Source organism: Ailuropoda melanoleuca, chromosome 1 (genome assembly GCF_002007445.2).
Source record: "Ailuropoda melanoleuca isolate Jingjing chromosome 1, ASM200744v2, whole genome shotgun sequence".
NCBI lineage: Eukaryota > Metazoa > Chordata > Mammalia > Carnivora > Ursidae > Ailuropoda > Ailuropoda melanoleuca.
Genome location: NC_048218.1, coordinates 142,713,627 through 142,728,158, shown reverse-complemented (window position 1 = coordinate 142,728,158; position 14,532 = coordinate 142,713,627). Strand labels below are relative to the sequence as shown.

The following is a 14,532-nucleotide window of genomic DNA, read 5'->3' as shown; positions in this document are numbered from 1 at the left end:
CCCCCCCCCGCTCAAGGTCACTCTCTCAAATAAATAAAATAAAATAAAATAAATAAATAAAATCTTTAAAAAAAAAGTCTATTGGGTACTAATTAATGTCCTTTAAATTTTCATCTTGATGCATGTTCCATTTCTTTAAACATGGAGTTTCTCTAACAGCGTCATTGACCTGGATGAATGGATACACAGTACAATGCCCAGAGAGTGTCACTGAGCATGTAGAAATTCTTTATTCTTGATTTTAGGATTTTAGGGTTGCAAGGACTATAGAAATAATCTAATGTGACCTCTTGATTTTATAGTTGGGGAACCTGGGGCCCAATGGTATAAAATTACTTTTTTTGCAGGCTAATTCACAGAGGTTATTTACTGGGGTATCTGAGACTAAAACCCAGGTCTCCAGATCTCAGTGTAGGACTTTTTCCTTTGTTCCATCCAGTCCTGGACCCCCTGGCCTATATGATGAGTTCACTGATGACCGAAGATGAGATGAGTGGTTGTCTGATATTTGCATCATGGGTGTATCTGAGCAGGAAGAGGTTTGCCTGAGTGATTAAGAGCAGATGTTATGTACACGGAGCAGGTGGAAACATGAAGTCTCAGTCTTTACTTGTTTCCCAGGCATTTGGTGACTGGCATTTCAACTGTTCAACTCATCAGCTTGTCACACCTCGATTTCACTGCGATAAGTTTCTCACGATTTCTGTAGCATCGTCTTTTTCTCTTGCCTATTTAACTTGTCCTCAAGTGTGAGTGACTTCACGCTGTAACAGTGAACTCTACATCAAAGCTGACGATATTACCAAAGCCATGCACGGAGGCTAATTGAGAACGCTAAATGCTTTTATGACTAGATAAGAAGGATTGAATATAAAGGTAAAAGACTTCAGTCCAAAGACTGTAAAAGAAAAGGAATTCTTTTCAACAAGCATCTATTGAATAGTATTGTTTTTTAAGGACAAATGTTATATATACTTATTATGAAGTATAATGATAAATTCAAGAAATACCTTTATAAATCAGGAGGGTAATTAAAGTTTTAGGGTAATTAAAGTTTCACGGTAATTAAAGTTTTAAATGTATATGAATGATGGGTGCCTGGGTGGCTCCGTCAGTTAAGCGTGCCTTCCGCTTAAGTCGTGATCCAGGGGTCCTGGACTTGAGTCCTGCAGGTCATCCAGGTCTCTGCTCAGTGGGGAGGCTGCTTCTCCCTCTGCCGCTTCTCCCCTCCCCTACCCCCACCCCCCGCTCATGTGCACGCATGCGTGTGCTCTCTCTCAAAAATAAATAACATTTAAATAAATAAATAAATAAATAAATAAATAAATATAAATGAATGAAGTAGAAAACAAAATAAGGGTGGAATGGGAAAATAAATCCTAGAAATCATAAATCATTGCTAAGTAGTGATTGCACGTTTGAGGTTCCTTCCTATTCGTGCCAGTTAGATTTTGTTGCGAGATGTGTTTTACAGAAATTTGTGATTGCCATCACTTTCAGTTCATACGTTTAGTTCTGTGGGTTTCATTAGAGAGCAGTAAGATGACATCTTCAGTTTATTCAGCAATGGCTTATGACTCTCTTGCACTATGTTTCAGGAATTTAAAAAATATAGTTAAATTATTTACCTGTTTTTGAAGTAAGTGTCTCTGCACCCTCCTTTTCTTTTCTGTCAAAGGTTTTCTTTACATCTGAAATCTTAAATTTCTTCTTATATACTTGAGGCTTTTCTTCAACAAGGTTGACTCCCTCTGCTGGCTCTAACTGCGAAATGATTACACATCCCAGGGATTGCTTGCATATGATGTCCTTTGCCTTAGACTTTTTCCAAAGTGTAAAATTAAACTTTAGTTTGGCTCCCTCTAATTCTGGATATAAAATCGCCCAAGAATCTGAGAAATATTTTACATTCCTTTTGAGAACAATATGAAATTCTATGAGACTAGTAGTAATTTGACATTTGAGAAAGTCTGGCATGCAGATTTATAGTATATAATAGGTGCTCAATAAATATTTATTAATTTCTTGATTGCAGTCATATTTTTATTGTATACAGACAGATTGTGTGTACTTTATTGTAGGAGCAATAAATCACCCATTCTCTTTAATGAAGTCATCTGTGTTTCCATGGCCCTTTCTCTATGCCTTATTATACTTCCAACCACACTGTATTATAGTTATTTCTTTTTATATTTGCCTCACTAGACTGTGAACTCCTCCAGAACAGGCATTGTCTATTATTTGTCTTTATAGTCTCCATCCCTTTCATGGTAGGTTGCCCCGTAAATGTTGGTTAACTTCAACATTACACTACAATAAATTACTTGCCAAATGGGGTGCATACAGACAGAAAGTTGAAGTAGCCAGAATTTTTTCTGCATTCTACTTTTACCCTAAAGAGGTGATTGAAAGTAAATGAAGTCTTTATTCAGAACAGCCAGGTCCTAAATGTAAGCATATCTGTACTAACAGAAAGAGTATAGTTAATACAGACATAGCAAGACTTCTTTACCATCTACGTCCGTAACGTTATATAGTGATGAAAGATGTTATGATGGTTGTTATACCATAGCCCTGAGGGGTACCTTTGCAACTTTTATTTACATTTTATTCTCTCATTTTCAATGCAAAACCAGATTTTCATAAATGCTGTTTGCCTAAAGCAAGATATACCAGCTCTTATTTTTTAGGATGATGTTAGTTTAGATGTTGAGTTGCATGCATGCATACAATCCAAAAGTTATTTTGGATTATTTGTGCTACTAACCCTATATATTGTCATAGATGATTGCTTTTCAAAGCATTTTCCAAGGAAATCTAATTCTATAGGATGATAATAGGTATTGGGGGAGGGCGGGATCATTCCATGGACAATACTTGGCAAATGTTAAAGAGGTTTCTGTTTTGACTGTAGAATGCCTTAGAGCCTTTAATATGTCAGAGGAAAAACGTGACTTTCAAGCGTGGATTCAGCATATTCCCAAAGGTGTTTGAGTTAAAACTGTTTTTCATGAAACATCTCTGGGCATTATTGTCCTCTAAACTCGCTTTGGGAAACAGGTGTGAGACAATGAGGACTTAACAGTATAACCAAATGGCTTCCTCCCACATCTTCTCCAGGATACTATCAATATTTGCGTCTCCCTGGAAATGTCTTTATTAATAGAAAATATTGATGGAATTTTTTGTATCCGTCTCTTTTCAGAATTGGATGTAGAATCTCAGATACTATGTTTACCTCAATAAACTTAACTCTTGGGCTGAGTCAGAGTATTCCTTCCCATCTTTCCCACTCCACTTTGCACTCAGTCAGGCTATAAGCCCCATCAGGGTAGGAACCATGGTTCATTCACTTAGCAGTGAGGGCCAGCCACCAAGCAGCACTCTGCAAATGTTTATCCACTAAATGAAGAAAGTAATTTCTACAGTCACTCAGAGTTTCTAAACAAGGGAAAACAGTGCCACATGTACGCTGATTATTGTCCTGCAACCCACCCCATCCCCGATATTGTTGCCGTGGTCCCCCATGTTTAAATTTCATGCCTGGGTGAATGTGAACGCAGGCTCACCACGGAGGGAAACGTGACTGCATGACCTCTTCAGAAGGAAATGAGGCAACAGGGGCTAATAGCTTAGGGTTTGCCTCTTAAGTAAGCCACGGGACTGTATACTGACAGAGGTATGGTTCTGTAATTTAGTTCATAATGATATGTCCAAATTTTGTCCATAGAGGAAATCAAGTAAAAACCACCATCCAGCAGCTTCTAAAACTTTTACATTATTTTTTTTTAAGTTTTTATTTATTTATTTGATAGAGATAGAGACAGCCAGCGAGAGAGGGAACACAAGCAGGGGGAGTGGGAGAGGAAAGAAGCAGGCTCATAGCGGAGGAGCCTGATGTGGGGCGATCCCATAACGCCGGGATCACGCCCTGAGCCGAAGGCAGACGCCCAACCGCTGTGCCACCCAGGCGCCCCTAAAACTTTTACATTATTGATATTGTAACTTAGAATCTTGGCACCAACATTTCAAAACAGTTTCCAGTTTAGTTACCCTCTTCAGTGCACAGATTGTCAAAAATTCTGTGTAAATATATAGTCTATACACCTCAGGAAAAGAACAAAGAGATGCTTAAAGAGTTGGGAATTTGCTACAAATCATATGTAGCAGGGGCAAAAGTGAGAAGAGAAACCTGACATTTTAAAAATTATCTTTAACTATTGAGTCACGCATCTATACAGAAATGATAGATACTATTATTTATTCTATCATTGTGAAGAGAATCTAATTAGTGCTTTAATAAGTCCAGACTCTATTGCCATTTTTTAGACCCTTATATTCTTATAAATTGACTAGTCAAAAGTATATGAGGTGACACTGCACCCTAACTTGAGTGGTTGGGAATATCAAACTAGAAGTGTCATATGTTCCTAATGGGACTGTAAAATGGTTCAACTACTTGCAAAAACTACTTTGTAGTATCAGCCAAACATATGCCACTCCCTCTCTTTTTCTCTCATGGATGGATGGGTAGAGAGAGGTAAAGATACATACCCAAGAGAAGTTAGCGGATATGTCCAACAAGAGACTTACACAGAAATGTTCATGGCAGAATGTTCATTCACCATAGCCAAGAACTAGAAACATCCATCAACAGAAGACAAAAATGGCTAACTAAATTCTGGCATGTTGACACAATGGAACACTGAAAAACAGTGAAAGGAAACAAACTACTGATACGTAAACCACATGGACAACTTACGGGTTAGGTTGAGCAAAAGAAGTCAGACACAAATTGGTTGATTCCTTTGAAACGAAGTCCAAGAACTGGCAATATTAATCCGTGGTGATGTATGTGAGAATAGTGATACAGGATTCCTCATATTGACTAGGAAGAGGTGCAAGAGGGCCTTTTGTGGTGATAAAAATATTCCGTGTCTTTGGCGTAAGTGGTGGTTACATAGGTGTGAACATATGTAAAAATACTTTGTACACTTTAAGGTTTGTGTACACCTTTATATAAATAAACGAATGAATGCTTTAAGCAATAATAGGTAGGTCGATAGATACACACACATCTCTATAGATGCCAGTAGGTAGCTAAAACTTACTTGCTTTTTACAAGAAATTTCCTCTAAGGCATGATGTATAAATTTGACTTTCTTGCCATATTTAGGAACCTGGAACACCTTTTGTACCTGCAGAATAATTCAGGATGCATGAATTTGTTTTTTCCTTCCTGCTTTTGTTTTGATTTTGTAGCTTGAGAGCAAATTTGAACTTCTGGTCATGCATTTAACAAATAGTCATTGAATGGTTGATGTGTACCAGACACTATGGCAAGCTTTGGAGATCCGAAGATAATTAAGTCCCAGTCCCTGTCATTCAGTCTTGTGGGAGTGATAGAGATGGAAGTAGATTCTTGTGGTCGCACCACACATCGTCAGGGGCTATAAGAGCTGTGTGCTGTGAAGTGTAGAGCAGGGAGCTTCTCCCCAGCTCAGAATGTTCTGGAAGCCTTTCACAGAAGGGTCGCTGGGCCCTGCTTTTATTTTTACCACAAATTAGGGTCCTTTCTATTTTAACCATCTACAATGATGATTTAAGACTACTTTTCAGTTACTAAAGACTCATTAAAATATGTTATATAATCTGCATGTTTTCGATCACTTCTTAGTCCAAGTACAAAGTCCTAGCAGTTTCAAGGATAAAAGAAGCTACCTGCCACAGATTTCTAGAAAGCAGCAATGTTCTTTGAAATGTTTGTAAGTGGAAAAGTAGTAGTTCTTTGAATTAGTTCTGAGGTAAAAGCCAAATTTTACTCAAACTGGAGGGTTACTTTTCCTTTCAAGTAATGTTTGCATGCAGCAACCACACTGCCCTGAACACATGTGCAGCATGAGCCCCCGAGCCTAGGTGAGAAGCCTTCCGCTGGTTTTTATGTTCACACATGTATTTCTCCTAATAGCGGATGTACCTAGAAATACTCTGTAAAGTCCTTAGTATTAGTGCGGTTCTTCCTAGAAACTGAGACAGTTTTAAGACAAGCATTGCAGCTCATCAAGACCAAATGAATTTATATGTTTTATAATTACCTGTTTAATTAACAGAGCTGCATTCTTTTAAAGTGATCTTTTCCTTCCCCTTGGCTCACAGAAGATACGAAAGATATTAAAAGTCCTAGGAGTGTAGAAAGTGTTTTATAAAAGAATGGAGGGGGAAGTTACATAAAATAACAGAAGATTAAAAAGAATAAAATTTATAAAAGAAAGAAGAGGAAAATAAAGAGCTAGGACACATGTTTGCCTGTGACTTTTCTTGTTTTTAGTAACTTTGAAATCAGACAGTAAAATCTAGAGTGATGTCACATCCATACAATTGCACGGAGTCTTCAAATCTGAAAATTTCTTGTGCCCAGTGATGTGAATTTTTTCTTTTGCTCGGGGGCAGCATTTTTAAATGGGTGATGAAAGTGAGGAGGTTCTCCAAGTGCTGTTTTCCATTTTCCTGTTTCCACAACTCTAGTCAAATGTGCATTTTGCTCTCTCGTAAAGATGAGAAAGCACCCTCTTCGCGCTGGGTCTGCATAGATGGATGAGGGGTGAGTTTGAGGAAGAGCCTGACTTGGGGAACTGGTGAGATGGTGCTGTCATTTGCAGAGATAGGGAATACAAAAGGAGAACAAGTTTGGGAGGAAGGACGTTGTTGTGGTCTCCAGAGAAGGAGTGTTCTGAGAGGGCTGCCATGAAACGTTTGTCAGCAGAAACACGCTTGTGCACACAGCTCCAGACCCAGGTCCCTGTGCAGAGCATGTGGGGAGGGCCCTGCACCCAGGCCCCAGCCATTTGCACATTCATGACCTTGATGCCTCAGGTGATGGCCATCTGGGTGAAATCCTTTGCGACACCATTGTTCTAGAAAGACAGTTTCTTTTATTCTTGTCAGCTTTTCTGTTAAACCTACATTGCTATGAAAATGGTTGTTTTGGAAATACAGATTTTTAAAAATTTTTCATTAGGCTTAAGACAAACAAGAAAAAGACCTGAGGTCATTCATTCTGCTCTTTGAGAACCAAACTGAGTCAGATAAGTCCTACTACAAATCCTTGTTCTACCACTTATTAGCTGATTGGTCCTGGGCAAGCTTCTTCCCTTCTTTGAGTCTAAACTTCCTTATCTTTAAAGATAGATTCATTGGCTCTCACCTCATACCATTAAATAGAAGATTGTATAAGGCAACAGAGAAAGTCAATCCAGCGCAGTACTTTACCTCTTCTGTACCCCATCAAGTGTTCTTCCCCTCCTTCCCTAGCCCACTTCTTTGCCCCCAGATAAGATGAAAATAAAAAGGTTTTGGAGGAAGGATCACAAAATTCCACAATCCATCTGCCATTTAACAGTTCTTGTCAGAAAATAACTTCCTTCTGTCTAACTACCCTGTTCCTACTGCTGCAAGCTAAGTGCTTCTCCCGGTCACGTCCTTCTTCTTTTCTGTTTGGAGTTGTAATTTTGCTAAATGCACAGCATGAGACAACCTTCAGAAGCATATTTTCTTTCATTCTTGCCTTTAATAGCTGTAAGTGCAAAAATGTAGTGGGAGCTCCAGAATCCTCTGTAGTTCTTTTCTGGTATTCCAGATCAGGTGGAAATTGCCTGGCTGGTGTTCTTTTCCTGCATGCGTCTTTGGGAGCCTTTACAGATGGAGATGAGCAGCTGAGACAATGGAAGCAGTGGGGACTGCAGAATGCACCTTGACCTTTTCTTAGCTCCTTCCTGCTAAGGATCTCCAAATCTTTCTCATTTAAGGAAGGCCTTGGGGCGCCTGGGTGGCACAGAGGTCGAGCGTCTGCCTTCCGCTCAGGGCGTGATCCCGGTGTTATGGGATCGAGCCCCACATCAGGCTCCCTCCACTATGAGCCTGCTTCTTCCTCTCCCACTCCCCCTGCTTGTGTTCCCTCTCTCGCTGGCTGTCTCTATCTCTGTCAAATAAATAAATAAAATTTTTAAAAAAAAAAAAAAAAAAGGAAGGCCGTGCCCACTGAATTTTAAGATGTTGGAGAATGTTTGAGGCTGAACTCAGATTTTTAAAACCATGCTTTTCCATTTCCCTGGTGACTTGCACCGGCCATATAACTTTCCCAATGCTCATGCGGTAGGTCTACAGGGGAGGCATGAACTTCAGAGACATCTGACTGTTTTCATGATAAGCAGTCAGTTTTTAAATTCTCTTACAAATCTGAGTGATTAAGTTGGCTCCCAGAGCATATAGATTTTCTTAAGAGTTACAACAGTGTTCAAAAGGAAGCGATGAGCTCCACAGCCTACCATATCCTGTGCGCAGAATAATTTCATTTCTACTTATCTGTGAAGGTTGAAGGAATGTCTACAAATATTTGCTTGGTTTCTATGGTGAAGGCAGAGAGAGATCCAGTGTGTGATTGTTTAGTGTCAAAATCAAAACTACACTATACTGTACTTCTAAAAAGAGAGTCAGTTTGTTACTTGAAATGTAATAGACATTTAGCAAGTAGTAACTATTTTAAGTTTCATAAGTTCAAGATGAAATTTAAACAATACAGCCTGAGGGAAAACATGGGCCCTTTAGGCATTTTGAAACTTCATTCTATAAAACTAAAATGGTCTTCAACTTTATTTAAAAAGGCACGTGTTGACTGAAGGATGGTGTTTGTGGACCCTTAAAATACCTGATGTAGGTATGGGGACATGACCATGGTTTGTAAATTTATGCTGTAATAGAAGCCTAATCCTCCATTCTGCTATGTTCTGGTTACCCATATATTTGTTGGAATATACATTTATTTTGTGCCTGCTGTACACAGTGCTCTGGGAGGTGCAGGGGGGGAAAGTGCATTTAGAAATGGTCTCTACCCTCAAAGGGCTGGCTTTGGGTCTAGTAGGCAGTAAGTACACAATGAATGGGATACAATGTGATAAGTGCTGGGATTACGTGTCGCTAGGAAGGACTAGGTGGGGCGAGGTTCACAAGAATTAAGAATGGTATTGTGAGAAGACATTCCAGAGAAAGGTCTCAGCATATGGCAAGGCCATGAGGCATGACACGGCATGCATGTTGAACAACCATGAAGCCTCTGAGCAGGTTGAGGAAAGCATTCGGGTGAAGGAGGAGCAGGCAATAAAACTAGAGAGGGCGAGAGCCAGATCGTAAGGGCATTGTGTAAACTGGATTTGCACTTGACCCTAAAAGCTCTGAAGAATGGATGGATTTTAAGCAGAAGTGTGGTGAGCATGGCTTCAGATGCAATAGAGAGGACGGAGTGGAAGGAGGCCGACTGGTAGGAAAAGAGCCCAGAGGAAGTCATTGTGGCCCTCAGGAGAGGACACAGGTGGGCACAATGGAATTGTCCAGATCTGGTAGCCTCACTGAGAGTGGAGATGAGTCGGGAGGGGAACCTGGGTAGGTGGCAATTTTGCTTACAGAGCGAGAGGGGATCCAAGAGGAGAAGTAAGTTTCAGGGAAAGCCAGTGTGTGCATTTTGAAATTGAAATACCTCTGGGAGTACCACATGGTGCTGTCCAGGAGAGACAGTTGGACCTGTGGGTCTGCAGAGTTCTGGCGACAGTGTGGTCCTCAAGGGCATCCATGTGTGATGCTCCCCAGGGGTTCTGCATCATGGAAGAAGCGGAACTCCTGAGGAACTTAGCCTTAAAGAAAAGAATTATATTAAGGGACTGATGGGGGAAGAAACTCTAGGGAGTGGGAGGAACTGTAGGCCAAGACCTTCGAATTTCTCATTTAAATCACTGCAGCCCATTCCCCACTCCTATTGTTTTAAGGCCAACTCATTTGACTTGCCTGGACACTGTCCAGGACTGACAGTGGACACTCCCATGATGAACTGAATTGAAGCTCACTTGGACCTTTAAGTCTTGATGTCTGAAGTAAGACCTTTTTTAGGTTGATCTGTTAAAACATTAGCAAAATGAGAGAGAGATGTAAGACTCAGCAAGGGATGGTAAGGACCGCTGGTATCATGAAAGGTCCGAAGCCTGGATCTCTGAACTCCACCTTTGTCCATCCTTTAGTGGGTCATTATCATTGCCCCTGGAGCACGGTCCGCAGGCCCCTGACTGCTGAGTGACTTGTCCCCAGAGATTCCTTCCATCTCCACGTTGGAGGGAACACCCATCTCAGCTAGGTTACCGTGTGCCATTGCCCTTCGAGTCTTCTTACACATCTGCCAAATCAAATTGGGTTCAGCCTCACCTCCCTCCACAGATCCCATTTCTTTTTTAAAGATATATGATTACTCTAAAGTACCCAGTTATTATTAGACATTACTGTCCCCATATTCTGCAGGCTAGCTGAGTGCCTCTATCCACCATCAGTGCTGTCCCTGAGAGTTCCCTGTGCTTCATTCATGTATCCAGTCATTAGATAATTACTGAGCACCTTTCAGGCATGACACTGATCATACACTGTGAGCAATAAGTCAAATGACTATAATGGAAAATAGAAGGTTCAAGTACTATAGAAATGTGGGGAACTTGGGGGTGCCTGAGTGGCTCAGTCGGTTATGCGTCTGACTCTTGATTTCAGCTCAGGTCATGATCTCAGGGTCATGGGATGGAGTCCCACCTCAGGCTCCGAGCTCAGCAAAGAGTCTGCTTGAGATTCTCTCTCTCCCTCTCCCTCTACCCTTTCCCCCTTTTGTGCATGTGTGCTCCTTCCGTCTCTTTCTCAAAATAAAATCATTTTTAAAAAACTAAAAAATAAAGAAATGTGGTGCAAGTTCAGGAGACAGCGATCATTTCCAGATGGGAGAGCAGGAAAGGCCTCATGGAAGAAGTGATATGTGAGGATTCAGACCTACAGAGACTCAGGGAAAGAATATCCCGCAGAGAGAACCCCAGAAGTAATGGCCAGGTGGTTGGAAATCAGCACATCTAGACGGGAGCCAGCAGCTCCATTTGTGAGTTGGGACAGCTCTAGGTCCTGGGAAGAACAGACGGCCTTGCTCCTGATAATGGATACATCAGAGCAGAGGCCAAGATCGTTACTGGCGCAGTGCTCAGTGCTGAGAATCTCATTTTTGTGTAGACCTTGACCACTTTTTGTCATTTCATCTATCAAAACATCTTGTTCTAGCCCTTAGATTATAAATGAGTCTATTTGAGATGACTCCATTATTATTTGCTGAAAAGTACTTTGTGTGTTAACTTTTATTGGTATTTAAGTCTTAATTGGTTCCGTTGAACTGGCTTGGCAGAATTGGAATTCTGATTATGATATTCATTTAAATGTATAACTTTAAAGAACTGAATTTTGAGACCCTTTGAGAAAAGTCAGTGAAATTGCCACTAATTTTGATTTTCACTTTGCAAAACCGTAGTAGTCTTCTGGAAGGAAAAAACACACATACCAGAGAGTTTTATATTGGTGTGAAGCAAATACACAGTTTAGAGCATAGTTCAGAAAGCCTTCACTTCGGCGTTGTGTCCGTATTCCTCAGAAATCCTTATCTAAGTTTGCATTTGAGACGTGATGTTGAAGCGGACCCCAGAAGGAGAATATCACTGCACTGATAGCCTCCCTAAGTAATTGCTAAACTAAAGGACAGGAAAGGACGTCCAAAGATAAGAATTCTTGGGTCTATACAGTATATACCTTGTTAAAACTTCGTGACCATTGCCACATCATGTAGGGACTCTTCGAATGCTAACAGAAGTCACCTTACAGATCATCTAGTCTAAATGCCTTCATTGACAGAGAGAAAAATGAGGCTTAGACGAGAATCTGCCATCGTGCTTGTTTCTTCATCTGCAAACTGAGTGTATTAGTCAAGGTCCCACGAGGAAATGGGTCCCATTGCAGACTCAAAATAATTCAAGGAAGTTTTGTTTACAGAGACAAGATTTACAAAGGGGGTTTAGGGGAAGTGCAGTGGATGGTGCTGGAACTTGGGTCTCAGTTGCAGCCAAGCATTCCCAAGCTTGACGGGAAGAGGGGGAGCAGTTCCTGGAGTCAGGTAGTGCCCAGGATGGACAGAGACTTTGCAATGGCCACACAGCCAGCTCTAGACAATCAGGAAATCAGGGAGTTGTTTTGAGGGGGTTTTGGGGTTTTTTAATTAACATATAATGTATTATTTGTTTCAGGGCTTACAGGTCTGTGATTCATCAGTCTTACCCAATACACAGCACTCAGCACAACACATATCCTCCCCAATGTGCATCACCCAGCCACCCCATCCTCCACCCCCCTCCCCTCCAGCAGCCCTCAGTTTGAATCAGGGAGTCAAAGACTCTGCCTCACTCTTCTCTGTCTCCCTGAACTCCTGCCCAGGTTTCCCATTGGCCAAACCCAGTAAGAAGCTGGAGGCATGGGGCAGGTACAGATCCACCCCCACCCCCCAGGGCAGAGACCATCCAGAGAGGCAAAAGAAAGATGACTCTCACAGCGTTCATGACATACTTTTCTACTCTTTATGAACGTAGCCGTATAATAAAGATGCTTCAGATAATAGTTACAAAGTATTTTCAGGGTCTTGGTGAAAAGAACATGAATAAAAGACTGTTAAATCGAATATTAAGTAAGAGTGGTTTGCTCTGATATATTTTGAGTCAGAGCTGGCTTTGGCTCTACTTTATCTTATACTGTTATTGGACTGGTTCAAAAGATTGTGAATAGAGATCAAAGCAGTTTAAACAGATACATCCACTTGGGTAAATATCCTTGAAGTCCCCCTCCCCCCGTCTTCCGCTCCCCCTCCTGTTGCCCAATCCATTCAGCACCTCTAGAGTCTGTTAATACATGTAATGATTGTAATAAACATCGTATTTGCTTTGGTTCCAGCTGGCTCCAACCACTAAACTCTGTCCGTAGTTCCTATTGTTGTCTTTGCTTAGTAGACAACTGCATTGTTATCATGTATCAAAGAGGCTACCTTTGTCATAGATTTCTAAATGTTGATCTTTATACATTGCATTCATTGATTCTCTCTACATGTTTTTAAATTTAAACTCACTGTGATATTTTGTTTTTAAGAATATTTAGAATTCTTAAACATAGAGAACTTTTGGGCAGAATTGATTACATTGTTGAGAACATTCCTTATTTCATACACTAAAACCTTGAAACATTTTTTTCAGTTTTGTCCACGCCTTAAAAAGCTTTGAAGTAAAAATTAATAAATCTGCTTACATGTGACAAACTGGTTTTAAGTTAGGCAGTCTTCCATAAGAAAATTATAGAGGCACAGAAGTGTAATAATTCTAAAGCAAATAGAATTTATATTTTACTGTCAGGAAAAATTGTTACAATTTGTTCTCAAAAACTTGGAACTTAAATATTTTAAATCCCATGAAATTGCAGAAATTGTCATCATTTGAGATATTTTAGATTACAGTGATGTAAAGTGAGGACTGAAGGACTCTGGATCAGAGAATGTGGAACAGCCACATAAATTAGCAAATTAAAACTGGGGACACTGCTGACATATGAGATAATATTACGTAAACTAGGGAACAACTTAGATTTATATTTATTGCAAAAAGTAGTAATTTGTTATTTTTAAATGAAGGCCTTGGACATTGTTGGGTTTATTTTTTTAGAGAATTAACTATAAATATAAGTATTGTACAGTTCATACTTTATTTTGGAATTCAAGCATGTTGAATTCCACAAATATTAAACCAAAAAGGTGTCTCTGTAGTCAAATGCTAATAGTTCAAACAGAGTATAAGAACACACCTAATTAATAAATCTGATTCCTCTTACTGTTAAAATGATTTACACACAGACCAACCAAAAATCTTAGGGCTACCGAAGAGATTTTATAATCTTTTTTTATTGAAATTATTAAATGAGAATTTGACGAATAGATGTCCTACCATTCAGGGGCGCCTGGGTGGTGCAGTCGTTAAGTGTCTGCCTTCGGCTCAGGGCGTGATCCCAGTGTTCTGGGATCGAGCCCCACATCAGGCTCCTCTGCTGGGAGCCTGCTTCTTCCTCTCCCACTCCCCCTGCTTCTGTTCCCTCTCTCGCTGGCTGTCTCTGTCAAATAAATAAATAAAAATCTTTAAAAAAAAAAAATGTCCTACCATTCAGGGCACTGGTGTTGTTCAGAACTAAATTTTGAAACCTTTTTCTTAAACCTTTTTTTTTTTTAAAGGAAATCATTTAGCCCCAAAGGATAGCTGAGTTTTCGAAATCTGTAACTGTAAACTCTCTTAAAGTTCCCAGTAAAATATCTCTGTATAAATTTAAAATATTTTCGTCTTGGTTATCTATTTACAACCTGCGGGCTTGCCTATTGATTTGTGGATGTTTGGAATGCAGAAATGAGGGTCTTGTGTTGGATGCTGAGGAAGAAGCACAGAGTTGAAAGCAGACGGTCCTGTGAGAATCCCAGCTCCCCCACTTCTCAGCTTGGTGTTTCTGGCCAAATGACTCAGCCTCTCTGAAATTCCGTTTTCTCAGCTATAAAATGTGCTTACTGACAGCACCTGACTGATCTTGTGCCCTGAAATCATCCTCCAGCCCCTCTTCCTT

At 40.3% G+C, this 14,532-nt stretch overlaps 1 protein-coding gene across 3 annotated transcripts in view; it reads left to right on the top strand.

Moving 5' to 3' along the window:
* CDK6 (cyclin dependent kinase 6) overlaps positions 1-14,532 on the top strand; it is a 238,152-nt gene that overhangs the window by 142,836 nt on the left and 80,784 nt on the right. The window lies entirely within an intron of this gene.